This window comes from Passer domesticus, chromosome 6, assembly GCF_036417665.1.
Source record: "Passer domesticus isolate bPasDom1 chromosome 6, bPasDom1.hap1, whole genome shotgun sequence".
Classification (NCBI taxonomy): domain Eukaryota; kingdom Metazoa; phylum Chordata; class Aves; order Passeriformes; family Passeridae; genus Passer; species Passer domesticus.
In genome coordinates this window covers 1,656,656-1,683,955 of record NC_087479.1, presented here as the reverse complement: position 1 = coordinate 1,683,955, position 27,300 = coordinate 1,656,656, and positions in this window count along the sequence as shown.

The window sequence follows — 27,300 nt, the reverse complement described above, 5'->3', positions numbered from 1 at the left end:
TGGGGAGGAATGGGAATGCTCTGAGTGTGCAGCTCGCAGCTGACCCTGAGCACTTCTCTGCAGGGTGTGGGGCAGCTCTGTCAGGGGAAAGGCTGGTCTGGGGCTGAGAGCAGCAGCCCAAAAATTTGTCAGAGATTTAACCCAGTTTGGCTGCTGGGTGAGCAGAGGAGCTGCAGAGGGATTTTGGGCAAGAGATGGAGGGACAGGACACAGGGAATGGCTCCCACTGCCAGAGGGCAGGGATGGATGGGAGATTGGGAGTTGGGAATTGCTGGCTGGGAGGATGAGGCTGGAATTGCCAGAGCAGCTGTGGCTGCCCCTGGATCCCTGGCAGTGCCCAAGGCCAGGCTGGATGGGTTTGGAGCAGCCTGGGACAGTGGGAGGTGTCCCTGCCATGGCAGGGGTGGCACTGGATGAGCTTTAAGGTCCCTTCCAGCCCAAACTATTCCGGGGTTCCCTCCCTAAGAGCACAAACACAACAAAAGAACGATATAAATGTACAGCAAAAGCTTTCCCCCATCTCTTCTCACCCTGCAGGAAGTTGGGGCATTAATTCACAGCACTTTGAGCTCTGTGTCCATTTCACACCTCCTTGCAAAGCTGCAGACACTTCAAAACCTGCTCCTGCTCACACCTGAGCTGCTGCTCGTGGCAAAGCACAGCCCAGCTGCCTGCAGCTGCTCTCCCTTCACTCCTCCCTGCCCAAGTGCCACCTCTGGCGTGTCACAGCTCCGGAGCTGCCAGGAGCTTTTCCACGCTCACCATCCACGTTCCAGCACCATTCCTCACGTCAGGCCCACACAGTCTGCTCTGTGCCTCCTCTCACAGGGCTCCCAGTTGCTGGCAGGAAGGTGGGGATCAAAGCCCAGGCTGGATTGATGGGGATGGACACTCCAGCTCTCTCCATCTGCCATTCCCCCTGGGAATGCTGGCAGCGCCTGGCTCGCTCAGCCAGCCTGACAGAGCAGTTCCCTGAGCACGCTGCTGCTGCTCTCTGCACAGGGCAGTCATGTTTAATGTGGATAATTGGAATTGCAGCGTTTATTTCATCAAATGCTTTCCCGGCGGGGACAGCGCTGAGCTCGGCTTGAAGCGGGAGCAAAGGATGTGCTGGTGGTTTGGGCCGGGCCTAGAGGCTGCGGGGCTCTGCATGTGGTGATCCTTTTCCTGCTCCCAAAATCCAGCCTAACCTTCCCCGGCGCAGCTCCACCCGTTCCCTGTGATGCCTTAGGATTTTGGCTTTATATTTTTCATACATTTGTAACCCTGCAGTTCTTTGGTGTGTGACTCTAAACTCCACACACAGTGGGAGCTGCTGCTTCCCCATTTGGGGCAGACACAACAATTCCTCTCCAGGCCTGGCGATCAAGGACACCTCACTGCCTCTGAGAGATGTAAACAAAAGTGAGTTCTGGGCAACAAACTTAAATTACTTCATTACCTGAAGCTGTAATTGAAAGATTAACCCTCAATATGCAAATGGACCAAACTTATAAAAGTGTGAAAACTATGGGTCATGGTCCATTTTTGGGTGTAGCCCCTGGGGCAAAGACCAGTTCAAGTGCACTTTACTGGGATTTATCCCTCTGGTTTGTCTGGATTTCAGCCAAATGGAGGAATTGGGAATCAAACCTTGGGAATCAAACCTTGGCCCTGCAACATCTTCCATGAGGCACTTCCCAAACCCTCAGTGCTGGACAGGCTCATCCCTGCCCTTCTTCCCTCCCTGGTGACCACGGATCAGGGTTGATATTTCTGGGAATGCCCAAAATGCAACTTTCTCCTGGTGTGTGAATGTAACCTTGGCTCTGCAGCTTCTTCTGGAATGATTAGGGGAAAAAATCAGCAGGAGATGTTTGGGCAAAAGGAACAGATCCTGGAATTCAGAGCAAGGCTAAGGCAGGAGGAGGCTGAGGGAGAAGGGACAGGGGTCCCCAGGTGGGGGCTGGCTGTGAGTGATGGTTTGGAGGTGACAGCCAGAGCCCCTGGGGGGTACAAACCAGGCACTGCAATTCCTGCCTGGATTGAGGCAGGGATTTGTGCTTCCCTGTGGAGATCAGCCAGCAGCAGCAGGAGGAGGATGAGGGGGAAATTGGGGGGTTCAGCTGGAGGGAGAAGCGTTGGGATGGAGAAGGTGGAAGATGCAGGATCCTGTGGGATCTCCGTGGCCTGGAGAGCTCCTGGTGGGATTGTGGTTCTGGGGTGGGTGGAGCAGCCCCTGTGTGACCTGAAACACTGAATTTTCCAATATTGAACCCTGATGGAGGAGCTTTGGGACCTTCATGCTGAGCACATGAAGGGAAATGAGCTCCCTTGGCTGTTTTTATTCACATTGGCTGAAAAGCAAAGTTTGCCAAGGAAAGCTTTGGATGTGGGAAATATCTTCTGCTTGATAAAAACTTCTGGCCTTTTTTGGGAGGGGGAGTAAATCTGGAGGAAGGAGTGACAGAAATCACAGCAGAAAAAAAAATATAACCACAGTTTAAAGAAAACATCTTCCCATTTGTTAACATTCTCTTCAGTGTCTGCATTTTAATGTTTTTTGGATTTCTTTTTTTTTTTGTTTTCCTGACAGCTGCTGCAAGTGGCACCACTTTTCTCCTCGCAGAATCTGCTTGTTTGGGAAGTTGGAGCTTTCCCTTGTGGAGCTTTTTATCCTTTTTATCCTATTTTCCTTTTCCTGTGATTCTGTCAGAGCTCTGCAGGGCTCTGGGTCTCCCCACATCCCTCACACAATGGAAATAATAAATACATGAGGGGAAAAGTTGAGATTTCCACCTGAAGTTGTGAATTTGGATGTTCCAAATATCCAAATTTAGAGATCTGATGGAGGAGAACAAGCTTGGGAAGAGGTTTGAGCGAGGAATTGGGAATATGAAGCTGTGGATGAGCTGGGAGAGGCATCTTTGGAAGGAGGAGCTGCATTCTCCTTGGCAGATGGTGCAGCTCAGCTGGGTCTGTTTTCCAGCTTCTGCCTGGGTGCAGGTGCTCCAGGGATTAATTCTTCCCTGAAATTTGAAATCTTCATCCCACAGCTCCCTGCTGGCAGCATTTTCTGCTCCTGAATTCCCTATCCCGTTGCTTCTGCAGGGGAGTGAGGGGTCGGCTGAAAACGCTGATGGGAAAATCCTTAATTTTTATTTTTTCTCGAAACAAATTAGAGCCGTGGAGTAATTTAAATAACTCCCAAATCTGCTGATCAGCAAATCAAGCTCGTTAGTGGTCCTGCCCGTACGTACAAGCTGCACACACACAAGGTTCGTTTGCTGCTCCGCAGATCCGCGGTGCACCGCAGAAATTAAGGGGATGGGATCATTAAAATCAACTTGTCATTCTTCTGCTGGTGCTTTCATTAATAAAATAAACCCTAAGATGGAGGAACGGTGAGCTGGCTTCTCTCTGTAGGTTTGCAAAGCGGGGAAGATGCAAATAATTAGTCCAAGCAGAACCTGGCTCAGGGCGAGTCTTTGCCGGGCAGAATTTTACATCTTGGATCATTGAAGGGGAAAGAAATCTGCTTTTTCCTGGGATTTCGGGACGTTTCATTTGTGACCTCTGCCTTGTGGTCACGTACCTTCGGAGAGGAGGCTGAGCTGGTTCATTAATCACCGGCAGCATCGTTTGGGTGAGGAGAGCTCCGTGCTGGGGCTGGAGCATCCCAGCCTCTCCCAACCCCCTTTGATATTCAAAGCATCTCCCGCTGTCCTTGGAGCTCAGGGAACAGCAGAAAGTCCCACTGCAGGAGGTGTTCTGGGCGGAATTTCTGGGATAAATTGCAAATCCAGGTCTGCAGCTCCCCGCAGAGCAGCCTGGTGAGGATCTCTGGGAATTGCTGGGGTTTCAGAACTCCCCATCCAAAGTCCCAGCACGTTCAGCTCCTTGACCTCATCTTTCCAGCAGGACAGGATGGAGATCCCATGTGCCCAGGACTCCATTTTGGGGAGAAAAGTGGGTTTTAATGACTGATCCTCAGGGAATTTCCTTCCAGTCCGCTTTGGCTCAAAAGTTGGACTCAGGTAGAGGAAGGATTTCCCTCTGGCTTTCCTGAGTCCAGTGAAAATGCCCCTTTGGCAGTGGCAATCCTCTCTTATTAATATCTTAATTTCTACTGGCATTAGTTTAAACCTCCATGAAATTCAGTCTAGAAATGAACTTGGGAGGTGAAATTCAGGACAAGGATTCTCTGGGAGAACCTGGGAAGTTGCTGCAGTTCCTAAAAACTGCTTGACTTCTGGAGTTGCTATCCAGGGGACCGAGATGTGCCTTGGGAGAGGCTGGGGAGCCTCTCCTGCAAATTTGTGCTGAATCCAGCAATTTGATTAACTTGTTCTTTCCTTAAATCAATTCTATTTGATCTATTCCTAAACCTTTTATTTCTCACGAGGAAGAGACCTCTCAGTTTTGGGTGAAGTTGAATGTTATTTTCTGTGCTTTGGAGTCAGAAAGTTTTTGGGCAGATTTCACTTTGTATTTTTTTAAGGATTCTGAAGTAATTTGCTCAAGTTGGCCTCAGGAAATGAATTCAGGATCTTCAGGCAATGCCATCACCCAGCTCCCAGGACTCTGGGTGTTTTATCCCTGGAGGGTGATGCTAAGCTAAGGGATAATTGTCCTTTTTATTTTTGGTGTAAAAACCATATGAACCCTTTGCAATGATGTTGAGCTTGGCAGGGAATATTCCGGCAGGGAATATTCCAGCAGGGAATTTCGGCGTCCTGCACCTGGGATTGAAATGGTCAATTAGAAGGATTCTCCTGTTCCTCACCTCTGCTCAATGATTTTTTTAAAGCTTGCAGGAATTACCCTGAGCCTGGTCACTGCCGAGGCTTCATGAGATCCCTGAAACATTTTTCCCAGGATGAAAGGACTCTTCCACATTATCCCTTGGATCCACAGTGATTCCTGGGAATTCAGTCCTTCTTGGGGTGCTGATGGAGGTGTGAAGCCACTGTTTTTTTGCACAAGGGGGGAGTTTTCCTCTGGAGCTCCAGGGCTGCAGGAGATGGGCCTGGTGTTCCTCTGGGAATGCAGGGCAGGAGAAAGCTGCTCCTGTGGGAATGCAGGGCAGGAGAAAGCTGCTCCCGTGGGAATGCAGGGCAGGAGAAAGCTGCTCCTGTGGGAATGCAGGGCAGGAGAAAGCTGCTCCTGTGGGAATGCAGGGCAGGAGAAAGCTGCTCCTGTGGGAATGCAGGGCAGGAGAAAGCTGCTCCTGTGGGAATGCAGGGCAGGAGAAAGCTGCTCCTGTGGGAATGCAGGGCAGGAGAAAGCTGCTCCTGTGGGAATGCAGGGCAGGAGAAAGCTGCTCCTCTGGGAATGCAGGGCAGGAGAAAGCTGCTCCTGTGGGAATGCAGGGCAGGAGAATCCCTGGCAGTGCCACTCCCACCTCACTTCTCCATGGTGGGAGATTCCTGCAGGTTCCTGCCCCATCCCATGTGTTCCATGTGGGAGCTCATGGAAAATGAAGGAAAAGAACTTTTGGGAGTGAGTTGTTTTTTTTTTTTTTTAGGGAAGGCTGTCCCATCCCCACCTCTCTGCATTCCCACAAGCTGCCACTTTTCAAGGTCTGGCCCCCGATCCTGCTGGCACCAGAATGAACATTTAATTATCTGCAGGCAGATCCCTCTCTTTGCTCCCATTCCTGCAGCTGCATTTCCCTCAGACCTTCACGGATTTAATTGCATCCATCTCTGATTTTTCTGCTGAGTAGAACATGGCATTTCTTCAGCGCCTCCCTCTGCTAAAAAGGTCTCCTAAAAAGGAGCAATTTGTCACTCTTTGGCCCAGGTACACTTTTTTTTGCCCATCCGAGCATATTTTCCCTCAGCATTTGCTTTTCCTCCTAATTTCCAATGGAACATTGCTGGGTTTTTCTCTTGCCTTGCCACCATAAATCCTCCTGAGCACGGGCAGACGAGTGCTGAGGATTATTAAGCACATTGGAAGGAGCACCAGAGCGGGGCCTGACTTGCATTTTCAGCCGAACAGGGAATGTCTTCTGGGATAAAAGTTATGTTTACAGTCAGCTGCTAATTACTGCTAGCAGAGTAATTATGTAACTGATGAAACAGGACTGCAATTTTGGGTTTGAAGGCTTTTTGCATCGTAGGCAGGGAGCTCAAAAAAACCCAAAACCAATGGGGAGTGTTGTTTAATTCCACTTAAGTTCATGGAACCCCAGAATCCCAGACTGGTTTGGGCTGGAAGGGACCTTAAAGCCAATCTCATCCCAGCCCTGCCATGGGCAGGGACACTTCCCACCATCCCAGGGTGCTCCAAGCCCCATCCAAGCTGGCCCTGGTTGTTTTGATGGGGTGCATTTTATGTCTAAAGGGATTGCAGGGGGATTTGGGATGCTGGTGGGATGAGGAGAGGTCGCTGTGGGTCTGAACAGTTGTGGGGAGAGTGGGAGGCACTGGGAGCAGTGGAGCAGCTCCACCCGGCTCTGCAGCAGCCTGGCTCTGCTCCCTTCTCCAGAAGATGGATGTCCCCAGGGAATTATCTCTGTTCTGAGCTCCCACCTCCCTCCTGAGCTCTCCCTTCCTGCAGAGCTGTAGGAGCTCTCCTGCTGAATCCAAATGAGCTCCACTGGGTCTGTCGACATGGCTGTGCTCAGAGGGTTTGGGCATGGGCACCTTCAGCCAGGATCTGCACCTGGAGCTGAGGAGGTCAGGATGGAGAGGAAGGTGCTGGGGTGGCTTTTCTGTGTCCGAGTGAGGGAGAAGCTCAGCTTCCTCCTTCAAATTCTGCATCCAGCACACCTTCCTCCAGCAGCTCCTTTCTCCGGGTGCCTGCAGGGAGCTGGGAAGCCACATCAGCTCCCAGCCCTCCTGCCTTTGTGTTTTAATCCATTTTGTGCTTATTCCAGGGCTCTGTGGAGCTCAGGGTGTCATTGAGATGTGGCACAGCTTGGATAACTGGGAACACGGGATGAGGGTGACCTGTGTGCCTGTGGAATTCCCAACAGATGGAAATCCAGTCTGGCACACGTGCTGCTGTTCCTGGCATGGTTTGTACTCCATAAATCCAACTCCCATGATGTGTCCCCTGGTGCAGCTCAGCCAAGAGTCCTTGTCTGGGTTTGGAAAGGCAGGTGTCTGCTGAGGAAGGCAGGAGCCTCCCTTGAAATGGAAAATGTAAACCTTCTCCCTCCAAATTATTATAATTTTGAAATTAAGGGGCTCTCAGGCAAAGATATAGGAATAGGAATAACAGTTCTTTAATAGGGAAGAAAAGAAGAATAAAATATACTGCAAAACACCACTGCCAGAGTGAGAGCAGGCCCTGTCCCCTGTGTGTCAGGGTGGTGGCACAGTCCCATCCCATGGGGGCTCAGCCCTCCTGCAGTGCCAGCTGTGCTTCTGCTGGAGCAGGGATCCTGCACAAGGGGGGAGTTTTCCTCTGCAGCTCCAGGGCTGCTGGAGATGGGCCTGGTGTTCCTCTGGGAATGCAGGGCAGGAGAAAGCTGCTCCTGTGGGAATGCAGGGCAGGAGAAAGCTGCTCCTCTGGGAATGCAGGGCAGGAGAAAGCTGCTCCTGTGGGAATGCAGGGCAGGAGAAAGCTGCTCCTGTGGGAATGCAGGGCAGGAGAAAGCTGCTCCTGTGGGAATGCAGGGGCAGGAGAAAGCTGCTCCTCTGGGAATGCAGGGCAGGAGAAAGCTGCTCCTGTGGGAATGCAGGGCAGGAGAAAGCTGCTCCTCTGGGAATGCAGGGCAGGAGAAAGCTGCTCCTGTGGGAATGCAGGGCAGCAGAAAGCTGCTCCTCTGGGAATGCAGGGGGCAAAGGCTGCTGTGCTGCTCCAGGCTCAGATTGTATCCAGGTAGGAATGCTTGGCTCCTGCCCTGGGCGGAGCATCTCCCCATGGGATGCTGGAATTGGATCAGCCCTGCAGGGACACTCAGTGGCCATGGAGAGCAGAGATCTCCTGGAGGGAGGATTGGCTGTGGGAGAGATAAAGAAAAAACTGCCCCATGGACAGAGAGAACTGCCCCAGCTCTGACAGATGGGACAGAACAAAAACCCATTCCCAGCCTAAAACAGTCCTTCAGCTGTGACAGCCTTTTTTCCTTCAGCAGCTTTTTGGCTTTTCCATTTGGAATGGGCACCATTAAATAATTTTCCAGTCAGATCCAGACATTGGTACCTGAGAAACCAGGGTTATTTCCTACCCTAAATACAGGGAATATCTCTGGGTAATCTGCTGGTTCTGTTGGTAAATATTTACCAATATTTACCTCGTAAACTTTTTAATGGGGAGGTTAAGACATGCCAGAGCATGGTGTCCTGAATGCCTAAATTGTGGAATTGCTGCCGTGGCCTTTGGAGCGATGCAGGGAGGAGCTGGATGGGACAACAGCTCAGGCTGTGCACACCTGAGGAAAAAATATGTAAATACTCAAATAATGAGAAAAATCAGCAATGGGAACTGGGGGTTGATCCCTTTGCAGGTGGTCTTGTAAGCCTGGCTCTCTTGGGGTGAAAATCAGAAGGGGGAGTGATGCTCCAGAGCTCCACTGCTTGGGACAGGGATTGGGATTTCCTGCAGCCTTGGGCGTCTGTAAATGTCAGATTCTGGGGGTGAAACTGGTGGATCCTGGTGCAGAAATTGTGGGATGGGTTCCCACACTGCAAGAAAGAAGCAGCCTTTGACAGTGGTGGTGCCAAAGGCACAGGGTGACTACTCCTCGATCCCTGGAATTGTCCAAGGCAAGGCTGGACAGGGCTTGGAGCAGACTGGGATAGGGGAAAATTAAAAATTATCCCTAGCCATGGCAGGGGTGGAATGGGATTGGCTTGAAGGTCTTTCCCACCCCAAACCATTGTGGGATTCTGTGATGGTGGGGCTGGGAAGGCTGAATGAATCTTTCTTGTGCAGAGATCCTGAGGAAAGCACAAACTCTGCTTCTGGAGGGCATTTTGGGCTCATTTGGCTGAATTTTGAGTGCTGGGCCCTGAGGACTTCTGGAAGGAATTGAGGGATGGTGTCGGGAATATTCTGTTATTTTTTTCCTGAACGTCTCTATGTAGCAGAAAGGTCAAAATCCCCGAAATCTCTGCAGCCACATGTCCAGGAGAAGTCTGGGGCCAAGGCCCCTCTGTCTCTTGTGTAGAAATCTTGAGGAGAGCACAAACTCTGCTTCCTGAGGGCATTTTGGGCTAATTTGGCTGAATTTTGAGTGCTAGGGCCTTAGGGCTTCTGGGAGGAATTCAGGGATGTTGTTTGGAATATTCTATTTTTTTTCAATAACTCTTTGTGGTGGAAACATGGAAACCCCCCAAATCTGAGCTGTCCAGGAGAAGTTTGTGGGCGAGGCCCCTCTCCAGTGATGTAACAGCTGCAGTCTGCTCCCAGCATTAAATGTTATAAATGGGGCTGATGTAATTCCATTTCCCAAAGCCTCGGAGGCTGGCAATAATAAACAGAGCCTTTTAGGACCGGGTTATTGATGCAAAACAGTTTAGCTAAACTGGGTCGCTGAAGTGCAAATGTTTTATTCATGAGCTCCTTTCTCCCCACAAATCACCGCTCTCCATGGCACAAATGTTCCCCATTCCCGGTGGCTCCACTCCTTGGGAAGTGCTTTGGCAGGAGCCAAAAGTGGGATTGCAGACTCATCCATCAGGGCAGGCAGTTGGTGATGTTGTTGTCTTCCAAATGGAGTTCATAATGGGCAAAGAGATTTAATTAATGCTGCAGAGTAATGGCTCTGTTTATAAAGAAATAATGTCCTATAAAATTAGGCACTGCCTGGTGAAATGTGCCTCCTAATGGCCGGGCTGGCATTCAAAGTGAGCAGTAAATCACTTAAATATTAAGACCTTCTTGAGTGAGGATAATAAAGCAAGAGATTTGGAAATGGGAGATACCAGTGCTTACAATTATCCCTTAAATAAAACATTTTTATAGTGATCATAGAGTTAATCACCTCCCGGAGCAGGCAGGTGAGAGGGGCAGTGGAAGATGTGTGGTGATATCGCCCGCAGACAAAGGAATTTCAATGGAGTTCTTGGAGTCCAGAGTCACCAGGGAGAAAATATCAACTTTTCCTGAGCTCTTTTTTGATTCTTTTGATGAATAAATGCAAGCAGCTGTTGTTACACAGAAAAGCTCCTGATCAAAAATCCGATAGATCAGGACTATTCCCCAGGCAGTGCTCACGGAGCTGCATGGCAGAACACAGGCATGATCTATGAATATTGTTTTCAAACCCCTGCTCCGAATATTTGAAAATATTCTCAATTGCCTCCATATTTTTAGCTGCAGCTCAGGCAAAAAAAAAGTGCTGAATTACTGCTTTACAACTTGAATAGGATCAGGTTTTGCAGCCTTGCTGCAGTTCTCTTCACGGGTGGGAAGGAGCCAGGAGGATCCAGGTCTCCTCTGCGAGAAGTTTGGGCAGTTTAGAAGGAAAAAAAGAGATTTTAATGAACTGATCGAGATCCAAATGATGGAGATGCTTTTCAAGTTAAAAATACAGAAATTAATGGACTACAGGGGACACAAAACGTTTGCAGAAATCACAGAGATTTTTGTCCCAGGATGGGGAATTATCATCAGGATTTTTAAAGGATTGTGGGGAGGAGCATTCCCAGGTGGTTTGGGGCTCTTTGGAGGTGAAATCCAAACAGGTTTTTGTTTTCACAAATGTGACTTTGAGTGTCTCTGTTACCATGGGTGAATCTCCCCTCTATCAGCACAAGTCCATAAAAAGCCCACAACAATCAACAGTTCTTGGAAGAGATTTTTCCTTAACAATGTTGGGATTTTCTTATTTAAAAGAAAAGCATCCACAAACTCTTAAAAGATTTTTTTAAATAATTTACCAAGAGAAAATAAGAAATTATACCTATCAGAGTTTTTGCATCACCTGCTGAATTTGATGAATGAAGAATTGCTCTTGGTTAAGGATTCAGGGAGGAGAAATGGCTCTGAAGGCAAAAAATGGATCCCCCAATGCTTTTATTGCTGTTTTCATAATTTCATCAAAAAGATGACCGGAATGTCAAAGCAGCTTGGCAGAAAGAAAATGGAGAGGTGATGGGGTGGATCCCATCCTGGGGGTCAGGCTGGGGATTTCCAGATTTCCCTAAAATTTGGCTGTCAGAGATTAAAAAAACCCAACCAACCAACCAAAAAAATAACCAAAAACCAAAACAAACCAAAAAACAAAAACCAAAACCCAAACAAAAATCAAAACCTCAAAAACACCCCCCCCCCCAAAAAAAAAAAAAGAACCCAAACCAAACCCCAAAAAAATGAAGGAAAAAAGGAAAAATGAAAGCAAAAATGAGGTGACGGATTCCAACCAATCACTTCTCTTCTGGAATATCTTCCTTATTTTGTATGGAAGTATTTCCTGTTGGGATTGGCAGAGGGTGGGATGGTTGGGATGTCCTGTGTAGGGCCAGGAGTTGGATTTGATGGTCCCTGTGGGTCCCTTCCAGCTCAGGAGATTCCCTGATTCTATAAATCCAGCCAGGGACATTTTAGGAGCAGCTGTGTTTGGCTGCAAAGTCTTAATCTGAGATACATTTATGGACCAAAAATTAATTTCAAAGTAAGTTCCTCCATCAGCTCCCACTTGGAAATGCTTCTAAAATGAAGGGAAATGAGGCTCCCAAAGGCTGTTGTAAGGAGTATTCCTGAAAGTTGACATTTTCACAAGAAACAGGTTTTTTTCCTATAAAAAGAGGTTCAAGAAAACCATTTTGGACTTCTTGGGATTGAGCCTTGTGCCTGTTGCACAGAACCCCTGAGTTTTGGGATGAGAACTGGCCCGTATCTCCCCTCAATTCTGCTTCTGGAATTAAAATCCAAGTTAAAAATAGGAACTGATCCTTAGCAGAGCAGAAAAAACCCCCTTGAGATGAGAGGGAAGAATTTATTCTGATGCAGCCAAACCATTCCCAACTCCTGCCCCACAAGGTCAGAGGTTTTGACTGTAACTCCTCCAGGATTCCCCCAAAATCACCAGGAATGAGCTTTTTGTAGGAGCAGGAACTCGAGGAAAGTTTATTTTGTGGTCTCCTGGGTAATTTGCAGCTTTTCCTTTTGACCTCTCTGCCCCCCATTATTTACAGCAAGGAAATTCCCCTGGGATCATTTTATCCCGGAGAAGCTGCCAGGTGATGTTGGAAACCCCTTGGGATGTGTTTTCTCTGCAAACAAATTCGATTTGGGATGAATATTCCACAACTTTGACCTTTTCTCTCTGACAATCAGAGGGCAGGGGAGCTGTGCCCTGCAATTCCAGGGAAAATCCCACTGGGGATTTAGGCACCGTGGTGGTGCCTCCTGGCACTTTGCATGAGGAATATTTTTAAAAACAATTTTTTTCTCCCTTCAGGTCGGGAACACCAGGATGGAGAAGCTCCATTTGGGAAAATCCTCTAAAACCCCAGCAGCATCCAGAGGGCAAAAAAAGGGAAAATTCTGGGAGGTCTTAACAAGGGAAAACAATATTTTAACCTTTTAATCAAAGCTGGGATTTTGTTCTGCCCTGAAAGCAGGAATTTGTCCCTCTCTGCCCTCGCCTGCAGCCAGGAAAGGAATCCTGAGGGAGAATTCCTCACGGGACAGATCTCAGGTGTGTTGATGAGATGGGATCAGCTGGAATTTAATTCACACTTGGATGGCGAGTGGAGAACTTAATTCCAAGAAGTTGTGCTCCAAACATTTCCTTTCTGAAACAAAAAAAAGCAATTAAAGCTTCATTTCCTATTAATTCTAAATCCCAGAAAACCTCTTTGTTTTAGGAGGACCAGAAAACTTTTTGTAAAATTTAATTTTTTTCCCTTAGGAAATGTATTTCATTCTTAAAAAATTGTAGGACAAAGCAAATAATTTCAGAAATGTAACGGGGCACATCGAAGTTTATTTTGCCTAAATAAAATATTCTTAATATTAAATGGGGTTTGGGTGGAAACACTCATTGTCCTACACCAGCTCTTTGGAAATTTTCCAGGCAGAAAAAGTTTGAGTGGAAACCCCCAAAATCCCACAAAACTTTCCAACAGCAAACGTTTTTCTCGGAAAATGATTGGAAATAAGGAAATTTTTGGTGGGAATATTTAGGGTGGCTCAGCTGCACGAGCTGTGGCCACCACCATCCATCAAATATTGGATTTTGGGGAAAATGGGTGGCGGAGATTCCTCAAAACTGCCAGGAGAAAATTATTTATGGGAGAATTATTTATGGGATGCTGCTCTCTGGGGGTTTGGAACAAGGGACAGGCCAGGGCCACTTTGGGATAGAAAAATTGGTCTGAATCTCATCTTGAGCAGATGTTTTTGCAGCTGAGATGGGAGAAAATGTGTCCAAAAGGAGATTTATTTCAATACCTTTTTACACTCATTTCATAATAGCAGCATTTTATCTTTTTTACATTGATTTATGGGCACTGAGGCAGAACAGAGGAGTCAGAAAAAAGGCAATTAATGAATCAAGAAAAAACCCCCCTGCGTGAATGCTTCAAGATAAAATAAAAATGGAAAAACAGAGAGAAAAAGCTGAAGAAAGGGGGGGGATAATTGATGGTTCCATTTTAACATAATGTTATTTCTGGATTTTTTTCTTTTTTTTGTCCCCCCGTTTTTTTTTTTTATTCTCTAATGTGTTATTTACTGCCTGCTTTGGAGCTGACAGCAAATAAACAGCATTTGCAATGTAACATCGTTAGCACCCTGATGCACTTGCTCATCCCACTCGGCTGTCAAATTCCAACTGCATCCAACATCCGTCTCCGTCGGCGCGGATGGAGCCGGGTTTTAATCAGAGCCCGGCTTTAATTACCTGATGGCAAAGTTAAAACCAAGCGACAACTCCCGGGGAAGCGGCAAAGCCACCAGAGAGTTTGGGCACCGACTGCCGGGATCTGGGATTGGTTTTGAAGGATTTGGGGACCAGCGCTGCTGGATTTGGGGTTTTGGTGCTGGCTTTGGGATTGGAATGTTGGGCAGGGTGGAGGGGAGAGGGAAAGAAGCTCTGGAGGAAAGAGGGAAAGCTGGAAGTGCTTGTGGCTGTTGGAGGGGAAGGTGGGAGGGTATTTTAGAGGGCTTAAACTGAGCCAAAGGAAATTCAGGTTGGATTTTAGGAAAAGGTTTTTTACAGAAAGGGTGATAAAGCTCTGGAATGGCTGCCCGGGGAGGTGGTGCAGTCCCCATCCCCGGGTGTGTTTAACAAAGCCTGGATGTGGCACTGGGGGCCAGGGCTGGGCTGAGCTGCTGGGGCTGGGTTGGACTCCGTGATCCTGAAGGTCTCTCCCAACCCAGGGATTCTGGGATTTTATGGGAAGTGAAATTATTGATCAAACCTGCTGCTGGATGCGCTGCTCTGTCAGGGATTCCTCCCTCTGGTTTGAATCCAAAGGAGGGAAATTGTTTTGGGTTGGGCTGAGGGTGGAACACTGAGGTTGGAAAAATCCTTTGGGATCAGCGAGTCCCAGCTGTGCCTGCTCCCCACCTTGTCCCCAGCCCAGAGCACCGAGTGCCACATTCCTTGGACACTTCCAGGGATGGGGACACTCCTCTGGGATGCCCCTTCCGAGGCCTGAGCACCCTTTCCATGGAGAAATTCCTGCTGTATCCAACCTGAGTCTCCCATGGCATAGCCTGAGGCCATTCCCTCTTTTCCTGTCTGTTGTTCCCTGTGGAAAAAACTCTGCTTCCAGTGAAATTCAGCTTCTACAAGTGCTGAAAAAGTTGGGAAGGGTTTCCAGCTGCTTTTTCAGCGTGAAACTGGAACCACTTGGTGAAATAACGCTGCCTGCAAGGGGAAAAAATTATAATTTCTAGAGAACTTTTATAAGAAATTGCCTATTAATTGTAACCACTATAAATTGTACTGCTTAAATAATCTTCCAGCTGCTCTTTTTTCCCCTTTTCATGAGCTGTTCATGCTCTGGAACTAAAAAGCCTCGATGAGCTGGGTCTTGGGATGGTAATTAAAACTGGATTTAACCTTTGCCACTGGGGTGTCTGTGGTTCCCTGCCAATCTCTGTCTCTTCCACAGGCATTTATGGACAGCACAAGAGGGAATGGCTGTGAACTGAAAGAGGCTGGGTTTAGATTCAAGACTGGGATGGAATTCCTGGCTGGGAGTGTGAGGAGGGGCTGGGATGGAATTCCCAGAGCAGCTGTGGCTGCCCCTGGATCCCTGGCAGTGCCCAAGGCCGGGCTGGATGGGGTTGGAGCAGCCTGGGACAGTGGGAGGGGATGAACTTTAAGCACTTTTCCAACCCAAACCATTCCATGCCAGCTAAAGGGGAGCTGGTGTTGGCATCTGCAAGTTGACATTACTTAGATAAATCTCAGTTCAGTTAATATCAGGAATAACCTTTTTTCCCCCTCTATTTTTAATGTATTTAAACAATTCCAGGAGTTTTCATTCCACAGTTGTCTGGGCACTACTGAAAGTAGGTGGAGCACCCACATCTCCTGCTTTGGGATCTGTGCCTTGTTCCCTCTGCAGCTTTCCCGTGCCTGACATTCCCAAACATGGCTTTCATGGGAAGGCAGCTGCAGGAGAAGGCTCCAGGCTTGGTGTTCCCAGCTCCCTTCACGCCCCACCACTTTGCAGCAGCTCCTCCAGCTGCTCTGGGAATTTTGTGGAGTGAAAAAGGGGGAGTGAGAAGGAGCAGAGCCTCTTCTGTCCCTCCTGGAGCCGGCTCAAGGTGTTTTCTGTTGGCTTGGTGTTCACTGTGGGGTTTTGGGGTGGTGGAATTCCACTTCCCAGGATTTGGGGTGGATATGTGCTGATGGTTCAGCCTGTTTTCCACAGCAGCTCCTCAGTGATGGCATCCTTCTCACTTTTAAAGGCATCTGGTGGGGGAAAATTGGACTGGAGAGGGAAAAAAAAGAGGATTTTGGTCATCTTGGGCCTGGTGCAGAGATGTTTTTCACGGGGCTTTTTCCCATTTGGTTTAATGGGTAATTTCTCTGCCTGAACAAACCTATTGACTCAGCTCTTCAGATAATTACTGGATTTCACGTTGAAAAGCCTTCACACAAATATTTAAAAAAAAAAAACCTCCAAAAGAACAAAGACAAAGCAGCCCCGTGTTATTAATCAATGAGAGGAGAAGGGCGGATTGTTATGAAAATACAGCACCCACTCCTCCAGCTTCCCCAGAGCAGCAGATGGTGCAACATTTGTGGAGACAGATCTTCCCCAAACAGTCTGGATTAACCATTCAGCATTCCCAGCTCCTGCTTTTCTGAGCAGGCAGGGGAAGGCTGGGCAGCAAATGGCTCTTGGACAGGGAGCAGCAACAGCTGAAGGTGTCCTTGGCTTAATGCAAGTGACTTTGTGTTCTGCTCAGATTTATGGTCCTGGCTCCTGGCGTGCCAAGTTTCTTCCAGGAGATGGAGAGGGATGTCCTGGAGCTGTTGGACTGAGCCCAGCATCAATCACACTCCACTTTCTGGGGGGGTGCTTGCAGTGCAGAGCTGGGGGGCTGCTGCTGGTACTGGGATGCTGCTCCAGAGGGAAGGGGAAGGGAAGGAAAGGAAAAAGGGAAGCCAAATGGGAATTTTTGATTGCTGGAATTGCCCTGGCCCGAGGCTGACCCACACTCCTGGGGGATTTACAAAGGCAGGGAGTGACAGGACAAGGGGGAATGGCCTCAAAGTGACAGGGAGTCAGTTTAAATGGGATTTTGGGAAGGAATCCTTCCCTGTGAGGGTGAGGAGGCCCTGGAATGGAATTGCCAGAGCAGCTGTGGCTGCCCCTGGATCCCTGGCAGTGCTCAAGGCCAGGCTGGACACTGGGGCTGGAGCAGCCTGGGACAGTGGAAGTGTCCCTGCCATGGAAAGGGGTGGAATGGGATGGGATTTCAATCCCTTCCAACCCAAACCATTCCAGGATCTTCTTAAGGAGCTGCACAAAGACCTGTGGGACTCCCAGATGTGCCTTCTTTCCCCCATATCCAGAGGGATTTTTTGGTGCAGTGTGGAAAGCTGCACAGCTCCTGCAAAATCAACCCCCTGTCTCCCTCTGCAATCCCTTGATTTGGTGGTTTCATGGGAAAAGACTCTGGAATGTTCCAGACCTAGTCCAGTTCTAGAGTTCTGCATAGTGGAGCAAGCACAAGAACTTTTGCCTGCCAGGTTCTGTGGTTCTCAGGGACTCCCAGACCCTCAGCACTGACCGTCATCCCCAGAAAAAGTTACAATTTGAAAAGAGAAAGACCAAAAGAAAGGAAGAGTCCCTCAGACTTGCTGAGCCTACTCCTGTTGGGTACAACAGCAACTTTTCTTGAATATCTTAATATAAACCAAAAATTCCCTAGTTTTCATTTACTGCTTTCACTCTCTGTTCCAAAAGCCAGAAATGGGGAGTTAAAACCACAGCCAAGTCCCCAAAACAAAGCTGACAGGCAGACAAAGAGGCCACAATCCATTTTTCCTCTCCAGCTCTTGAGAGAGTGAAAGGAAAAGTGTATTTATTCTTCCATTTCTCTGGGGGACTTCCTGAAGTTATTAGAATCTGCCTTATTAAATAATTGAGCAGGCTTGTCATAAAGTGACTTCTCCTCCCCATCCATCACGGAGATGTGCAGAAAATGGCCCGACAAGGAACATTTGCTGGGAAAGCTTCAGGGACCATTAACTCTTGTCACCACCAAAGTGATGAAGGGACCAGAACCTGATACTTTTTCTTACCTGGTTTGTAAATATTCAGGTGACAGATCTTCCCTCCTCCTCCAGGGCGAGGGCTGAAGGGGGAGTGGTGGGGTGTGGAGAGGATTAAGGTGATTTTCTGTCACATTGGAGCTCATCCCAGGAATTCCCCATGGATAAGCCACCGTGGGAATCTGCCTCAAGGCACCTCCTGCCTGATGGCCCAAATTTTTTGTTTCCACATTTAGGGAAGAGCCCCATCCTCACCATCTCATCAGGAATATCCTGTGCCAGGGGAGGGTTTGGTTGGATCTCAGGAAAAGTTCTTCCCCCAGAGGGTGGAATAAGCACTGGAACAATTTCCCAAGGAATGGGCACGGCCCTGAGGCTGCCAGAGCTCCAGGAGTGTTGGTCAGGAGTTGGACTGGATGATCCTCATGGGTCTCCTCCCACTCAGGGTATTCCACGATTCTCTGATTCCTTAGTTTTTGTGGATATTTAGAACCCAATTTTGGCCCACCCTGCCCTTACTCCTGATACTGGAGTGTGAATTCCTCTCTCTCTATCCCACAAAAAAATCCTCCAGCTCTGATATCCTGCCATCCACCCTGCAGCTCCTGATCCATGAGGAATTTCCTGTGTAGAGCCAGAACAAGATCTGCACCTTTCCCACCCTGATGTTCCACAGGCAGCTCGCCCAGGACAGGAGGATGTTGGGACTGAAGCTGCCACTGCCCCAAACAGTTTTAAATCCATTTAAAATCCATTCTGGGAATTCTCCAACAGCAGCCAGACATAAAGATCCAGTGGTGGGATGTTTGAGTCCCACTCCTAAGAAGGTGCTTGAAAACCCTTTTCTTCCTTCCTACCAGGACAGCCCTGCAGGGAAGTGTCCTTGAGCCAGCCAGGATCACGTTTTTGTTCCAGCTTCCAAAGTCCAGTGCAGATGGAGCCCAGCCATGAGTGCTCAGGTGTTTCCTCCAGTGAAATCCATGGAATTGAGACATTCCTTGTGTCCCAAAGCAGCTCTGCCACTGTAGAATTCCATCTGGAAGAATGGAATGGAATGGAATGGAATGGAATGGAATGGAATGGAAAAAGCCCTGGGTGGGATTTTTGACTTCCTCACCCTGAGGTTCTCCCCTGGTGCCATTAGACTGAAATCACAGCTTGATGTGCTTTGCTTGGTCTCAGCCACATCCAGGACTGGCTTATTCCAGGTTATTCCACAGCTGGGAATAAACCAAAGAAAAAAACAGGTTAAAACAATAAGTTGGCACAAAACCATGAAGTAATTATAACTTCAATGCCTTCATGGGAGTCTTGTCCCCAGAATTACCCCAGAAGTCTGATTTCTCTTTTGGGCTCCCACCAGCTCTAGGTTGATGGCACAGCCACAGCTTGGAGGAGATCTCAGTGAATTTGGGATCTGAGTAATAATAATAATAATAATAATAATAATAATAATAATAATAATAATAATAATTATTATTATTTTCAGGTGCATCATTGAGGTGAGAATATTCGACATATCTTTATTCAACAGGCTCATCCAAGGGGGAAGCACGTCTGGAGCAGCCTGGTGTTTAATCTTCTGTCATCCTGGGTGAATATTGCAGGTCAAGGTGAACCCTGAGCTCCTAAATGGGTATTTGGGAATGCAGGCTCGGTGCTCTTCAATCTTCCCACCCGAGTTTCCTCCCAGTGAATTATGAGGCCGGAGATAAGATCTTGGGTGCTTTATATCCAAACAAATGGACAAATCTCGGCCTTTTTGTTTTTTAAAAGCCTCAACCCAGAAACAATTTTAGCCTCTGAAGGGGAAGGTCACTGCCTATCTCTTCCACTTATAAAATATTGCAATTGGCTGAGGAGTGGAGCTGAATCCCAGGATTTCAGCCCCGCTGGCACAGCTCCAGCTCTCTCCCCAAATGGGCCTCGCTCTCCATAAATCACAGCGCTGTCAGCTCTGCTTTCACCTCTCCAAGTGAGATGCTGACACTTTGTTCCCTCTTTCCAGCCGCTTTTTCCACCCCTGCTCAGGGGAAAGTGTCCTTTGGAGGCAATTTCTGTGATGGATTCAGTACCTCTCCCCGGGAGTGAATTATCCAGTGGGATACTCGGATATTTTGACACCGGCGCTCGCTCGTTTTGCTGTGATGAGGAACGTGGTGGAGGCACCAATGTCAAGCAATTCTGAGCCAGCACTTTGGGCTTTAAGTGATGATCCCACAGAGCTGTTGGTGGTGATGAGGTGCCCAAAAATTCACAGGTTGGATGGAGCTCCCATCAGTAGGTCTGAAGGAATGTCTGTGCCTTGGGAATGTTTCCCTAAACATGAGTTTGCATGGTTTTTAGGGATGTGATTGATGGCAATGTTTTGCCACCAGGCTGCCCAGCTTTTTCCAGCTTTACAGGACAGGTCAGTAGGGTGAAAATCCTATTCCTTCCTTGTCCTGTGGAAAAAGCATTTTTGGGATTGTCCAGATGAATGTGAGAACAATTCCCCTTTCAGCTCCCCATGGCTAGTACAATCCTTGTTATCCAGTTATTTTTAATGGAAAAACAATCTCCCTTTTCCTTTTAATTTCTGGAAGTGGGATGAGCTGAGAACAGCTAAAAACGGTCTCGTTACTGTGCAGGCCTTGCCTCTCAGCACTAATTGGCTGGGAAGGGATTTCCCACTCAGCTAATTAGCCTTAATTGTGTCACTTTACTTATTTTGCTGTTCTGCTTCTTGCCACAAATAATCCTGGATGCAGCTGAGCAGAAGAAGCTGAATTGGGCTCCATCCATGGGTGCAGCATCCTGCTTTGCCCTTCAGGACCACAAAAAAAGGACTCACCTGGGCTCTTGGTGACCTCAGGTCAGGTTATCCCATCCAAACCCAGGTAAAATGGGAATTGTGATGACCAGGATGTTATTTTCTGGGAGGCATTTTCAGCCTAGAATTGTTTGTTTTTTTTCCTTGGGCCTCTTTCTTCTCTTTCATCCCTGCTTGATTTGCAGTATGATCATTAGGGAAGCACAGAAGACAAATTCCAGGTCATTGCAGAGTTCCTGGTAGAAGATCAGCTGTTGGAAGAGCAGACACTGGGCTGGGAAGCAGCTGCAGTGGTGCCTTACCTCAGAATGCAGCAGGGAAGTGGAATAAGACAAACTTGAAGTCCCTTCCGACACAAACCATTCCAAGATTCTGGGTAAGAAGTGGGGTTCCAACCCCAAGCTGACCTCCCTGTGAGTTCCACTTGGAATGATCTGGGCTTGATCTTCAGGAATGTTTTTTTTTTTGATCCCTGCTCATGGACTCTGATTTGTAGGTGTTTCCTTGTCCAAGTATCTCCATTTCTTCTGCCATCGCTGTCCCCTTCTGGCCTTTCTTGTTTTGTGGGAACTGAGGGTCTTCCCTTGCTTCCAAGTTGGGATCTTCTCCCTCTTGGGTGGGTTTGATGGGAATTGTGATTTCTCTGGGCCCCAGCTGAAGCTGCTGGGAGAGTTGTGGCTGGCACAGGAGCTGCTGTGACCTCAGTCCTCCAGTTGCCCTCCCAACCTGACCCGGCCTCCCTGGGGCTGTTTTTCCAGCACCAGAGCCTGGAATTTTTTTGGCTCTGGCTGGACCAGGGTTTGTTTGTTCATATCCCACAAGTGAGGGCTTCCCTCTTGCCCACCCAGGATAAAATGAGGAAGAGCAGGAATGGGTTGTGCAGTTCCTTTTCTGTGTGTGAGGTTGTTCATTTTCTAACATTCCATCGCTGTGTAAGAGAGGAGCGAGAGAGATTTAACATGGCAAAGCTCTGGAGAGTTTTATTTATTCCTCTGTCTCCTGGAGTGCATCAGGATCACAAATTCTTGTAACATGATGAGGTTTTAAAGCTCTGAGCAAGCATCTCTCTCGTGGAAAACCCTCCTGCGAAACACGAAACAGTATTTTTGTCATCGCGGTGCCTCGGGAACAGCTGACAGCTGCTGCTTTGTCCTGATCTGTTCTGCACTTTTCTCGTTATTGAGTGGAACGAGAGAGCTCTGGGGTGGAGAGAGGGCCCTGCTCTGATTTTATGGCAGTGTTTTCCCAGTTGGTGCTGTGTAATTTCCTGGGAGCACGGAGAGGGATGTGGGACCCTCAGGCAGCTCCTGTCCTCAGACCTGCGTGGTACCTTGGAGAGCTCCTGGAGCAGCTGTGGATTCTGCTAGGGATGGGAAGGATCCTTACATTGTGCTGGTAGAATTTTCATTGAAATCCTTAAAAATCTGTGGGAGGCTGTGCTCCAGAGGGGGATTGAACTGCCCCTGCCCTCCAATAAAAAGGGAGGATGCTTTCAAATCTGTGCCAGCATTTATCCGTCAGTCCTGGCAAAGTGTGGGGTGGCAGGAAAAGGGGGAATGACTTCAGACTGAAAGGGAGCAGAGTTAGATGGGATATTGGGAAGGAATTCCTGCCTGGGAGGGTGGTGGGACACTGGAACAGGTTACCCAGAGGAGCTGTGATGTTCCATCCCTGGAAGTGTCCAAGGCCAGGCTGGATGGGCTTGGAGCAACCCAGGATAGTGGAAGTTGTCCCTGACCAGGGGGTGGAGTGAGATGATTTTCCTTTCAGGCTTAAATAATTTCTTGATAATCACAGTTCCTGAATGTTACAGATGAACTTTCATGAACTCTCACAGGTGGAAATTTCTGCTTTTGGGCAGCAAAATAGATCAAGGAATCAGACGCTCCAGTTTCATGTGTGACGCACACAACTCTTCCATGTGGATGGAAGTAATTTAAGACTCCAGTAAATTACCAATAAGCTCAAACAACCCTTAATTACAAAATTTCCCATCTTATACTTTCTAACCAGGCAAATTTTTGTCTTGAAAAAGGTAAGTTCCTAAGCCAGGCTTTGCTTTGTGTAAAGGCATCAAGCCTGGTCTAAAGGGCTCTGTCTGGGCCTTTTATCCCAGTTTCCATCCTTTAAATGGACTCAGCTGAAAAAGAGCTTTTCATTTCCAAGGCGTGTGGTTTCACTTAGCCAAGGAGATAATTAGGTTTGTCTTGTAGTTGTTCAGGAGCTCAGGTGTCAACTAAAGTAGGATTTCATCAGGAAATTCCTGCCTGGTGTTGTATTGATTAATGAGAATTTGCTGCAATTATAGAGAGATAGAGAACAATTATCTACCTGCCCTGGAGGAGAAACAGGAGAGCACTAAAAATAAGGAACTCAATAAAAGAGAAGCACAGATGTAGTGGAAATGAATAAATAACATTTTCTGTTGTGGCACTAAATTAGTTCTCGGTGCTGTGGGACCATGGCAGAGGGAAAAGGGAGAGAGGGGGAAATCAGCGTGGGAAGAGTGAAGGGAAAAGTGAGGGAAGGACAAATCCTCACCTTCCCTGGACTCCTCTTGCTTTTGTTCCTGCTCTCCTGGCTGTGGTCAGGGATGTTGGGATTGGGACAGCACATCCAACACCCTCCTTTTTAGCAAACAAGAGTCCCCTGTGCTCAGCAGGACAGGGAATTCTTCATTTCAGCCGCAGAAGCATCCGAGCATCTTTTCCTGGATTTCTCAGCTCTGCTTATCCAGGACAGCTGCACAGGACTGCAGCACTGGAGGGGTGGAATTCCCAAATCCAATCCTTCAGTTCTGCAGTTTCCCTCCTTGTGTGGGCTCAGCTTCAAGGGCTCTCAGGTGTGACCTCCCCATTCCCTGCCAAGGAGGGTTGGTGGCTTCTCTCAGAGACAGACAAACAGTTGGTAAATTGCAAATCCAGGGTATTTTCCATCTGTGGGAATCAGGAAGGAGGATAATGTAATCAGAGTGGAAATTGTGGGTTTGAGGTTTTGGCTGCAGCACACAGAGAGAGAATGAACATTTTAGGTCCAAAACCATTTTAAATGAGAACGAGTCCTATTTCAGCTGCAAGAAAATGAGACTGGGGAGGGCAGCAGGGCAGATTTCCCTTCTTTATCCTATTCTGGAGATGTCAGGTTGGGGGGGGTTGATATCAGACTGAAGTGTGAGGATACTTGGAGTTTCCATCAGGTCTTAATTGCTGTTTTTCACAGAGGTGGAGTAAGAAACGGGGTGGAACTGGTTATGGGGTGGTGGAGTAACTCTGGAGTTACTTAGTAGTTTCAGTGAGGTTCAGCACCAGGAGAGACTGATCTGGGCAATCTCCACAGTTTTTAAAGGAAAGGTTGGACAAATGTTTCCCAGACTTCTGAGGAAAACAACATCAAGGAGCAAATTGCTGATCCTCATCCTCTCTCCTCTGTTCCAGCTGGAGGAAGCGGGGTTGGAAAAAGGGAAAAGCAGGAGTTGGGTGCTGGCAGTGGCTGCTTGTGGGTCCTGCTCTCATTCCTCAGGAGTATTCCTGGAAATGAATCCCAGTGCTACATTTAAGGAAGATTTTTGACATCTTAACAGCTCAATCCCAAACCAGTGGGAAAAAGACTGCACAGGGGAGCTGGTGGAATTTGGCAGGACAGTGTTTTCTCTCTGGATATGAGAGAGGATTTAGGGATGAATCAAATAATCTCCTCCTCTCTCCGAGCTTGATGTTTGCCCTTGGACTCAGCTTTCCCCTCAGGCTTCTCCTTGTGGATTTGCTGGGATATATTCTGGAAATCAGTCTATGCCTTGGGGTGGGTGTGACCTGTGGGATTTGGGACCCTTCCAGCTACGACTTTTGGGGTTTAATTAACTCTAATAATTCATCTTCTCCCTTGGGATTATCCAACCTTGCACTAACCAAAGTTTTGCAGTTATATAATAATACTAATACTGATACTAATAATAAAATTACTCCTTGGCTTAAACAGCTGAACTCAAGGATTTGGAGGGAAAACACAGCCATAGGAGCTAAATTCCTGTAATTCTAGAGAAAGGGATCTCCTGAGCTGGACTCATGAGATTGTTGTACATAAAATACAAGGTGTGGTGCAGAACACAGGGAAAACACATGGAAGGAAAAGATCTTTCCTGGCTCATTTTCCTGTCCCAGAAAAATAATGGATTGATCTTGGTTGATATCCTACTTCCAGAAAATGTTTCCTGATAGAGATCCCACGATCCTCCTGCAGTCTCTCACTGCTACTCGTGCCTAAGGAAAAAAATTTAATTTTTTGGGTTTCTTGGTTTGGATCAGAACCATGAAGCTGCTCCTTCCAAAGGTGCTCCAGGAATTGCTGGGAATTGCAGCTTGCTGCAGTGATGACTCAGTGCAGTGAGATGCCAAATTCTAGTAAATTAAATATGTATAAAATTCCTCATTAAAGTCATTAATGATGCCCAAATCCCAACTGCATTGTGGAAATGAGCAGATAAACCTGGCTACACAATTCCCTTCTGACTGCAAAGGGATTTCACAGACATTTCCCATTATTCCCCTTGGATTTTGTGGATTGTGGTGGATTTTGGTGGTGTGAGCAGGGCAGAGGATGTGGGAGAGGAAACATCTCCTCAGCCCTGGCGTGACTGAGCCATGGCTCCGTGCGCTGCCGGCTGGAAAACATCCCTGTAAATCTCATTCCTTGGTTGGCTTTCCCAGCGGAACGGGGCCATTATGGATGTGTCAGCTTGGAGAAGGGAAGTCCAGGAGGCTGAGGTGACAGATGGGGCCATCAACACCTTCAGGACAGGGAATGGTTGTCCATCAGTCTTGGGTAATGTTCTGTGTCCGAGCACTTCCAGGACTGAGAGCTCATTCCCTGCTCCACATGAACGATCCCAGGCAGTTTCTGGGATGGTTCCACCCTCTCCTGGCTGATGGGCAGGGACAGAATATCAGAAACAGAAATGGAAAAGTCTTTAGCACTTAATTCCCCTATGAGATTGCCCCCAGGGTATTTTTATATTTTAATACTTTCATATCAGTTTTTTTCTCTGTTAGCAGGCAAATCCCAGTGTTATTGATTTGCCCCAGGCACTGGATCCATGGATTCTTTATGGAGAGAGTCAGGCAGCCGTGGTTTTAAATTAATGGAATAATTTTGCCTTTACAATCCTTTCATGAGCTCTTGGAGCTGTGTTTGGGATGTGACAAACCTCCTGTTACCTATATTGTTTCAGCTAATGGCTCCTCTGTTATAGGATAATTCCGAGGTCCTGGTCTCTAATGCAGCTGGAATGGGATAATTTTTCTGCACTTGGCAGAAGGGATGGCAGCTGCCTTTTCCCTGGAAATGTATTGCTTTGGGCACAGAGGGAAAAACTCGGAAGCTTGGCATCAGTGTGGGGAGGTCAGAGAGAGGTGAGGAGTTCCCATCCCTGGAGGTGCCCAAGGAATTCCTGGATGTGGCACTCAGAGCTCTGGGCTGGGGACAGGGTGGGGATTGGGCACAGAGGGGACCTGAGGATCCCAAAGATCTTTTCCAACCTCAACAATTCTGCGAGGGAGATGTGGCACTCCACCATTATCCTTCTTCAAATTCCAGCACCCAAAGCCCCCTGATCCAAAGTTCTGGACATGAATCCTCACCAAAATTGGGGGTCCTTGTTCCCCTCAAGCTCCAGCCCTGGGTGCAAACATGGTGCTGTCTCACAGCAGAGGTGACCTGGAAGGGCCTGGAAGCAGCAGCCTGGAGGGAAGGTGTCCTTCCTTCAAGGCCACATCTTCTGGTGCACCAATTAAATTTGGTGACCGAGCCATGTTTCCACATGTGACATCCACACCGGCCTCTGTTAATTCCAGGCTGGATTTTTGCTCCTGATTTTTGTCCTTCAAGATGCTCTTACTCCAGGAATATCTGCCCTGTGTCCTGGAATTTGTGTGTGCAGTGAGCACAGATTCACCCGTCAGCTGAAGGGAGAATTCAAGGGCTGTGTTTTGGAATGCTTGGGATCACATTTGGGAGGGAGACATTTTCCTGCTGTTCAGCCTCTCCAGTCACCTCATCTTGCTGTCTCTAATTTACCTCATTGTCCCCTAAAAGTGTGACAGCAAATAAACACCATGACAGCAGCTCTGTTAATGACCAGACTGTGAGGTAATTCACATTGTTTTGCTTTTTGAACTTATTTAACCTTCTTATTTTTGTCTTTTAATAGTCTCAAGCAGTCCAAAAATCCATTTCTGTTTCCCCAGGAGCAGCGTGTTGGATCTGCGTTGGACCTGTGACTTGTGGTCACCTTGTTACCCCTGACTGGACATGAAACCTTCTAAGAGGGGGATGTTCCTTATCCATTCTGGGGGAAGCTCAGGGCTGGGTTTCCCAGGGAAAAGATTCCTCACTCTCCCATGAGTGAAGGATGAAATGCCAAAGGCACAAGCGCTTTCCATGGTTTATTCCTTAAAAAAGCTTTTCCTGGGTGCTTGGGAGCAAAGCTGAGTTCAGCTCCAGCGAATCCATTTCCCTTCTCTCTTAAAAAATTCATTATTTTCCTGTTTTTTCCTCAAAGATTTCTACCCAAAAAGGGTTTCTAGAAAGAGAATTCGGAGTTCTGAGGCTGGTCTAGTGGAAGGGATTTGGGATTGAGAACTTTAAGGTCCCTTCCAACCCCCCAAAATCTGGGATTCAATGGGAACAAGGTGCAAATACACCACTCATGAGCTATGTAGCTCTGATCACCTGGGATGTGAAATTACAGGATCAAATCAGGTCAAAATGGGATAATACTTATTGTAGATTTCCTTTGGAGCCAGCTGGGCCTGGAGAAGGTGGCTTTGTGTGGTTTTGGGATCCGTGGCTGTGGGATAAATCCTGC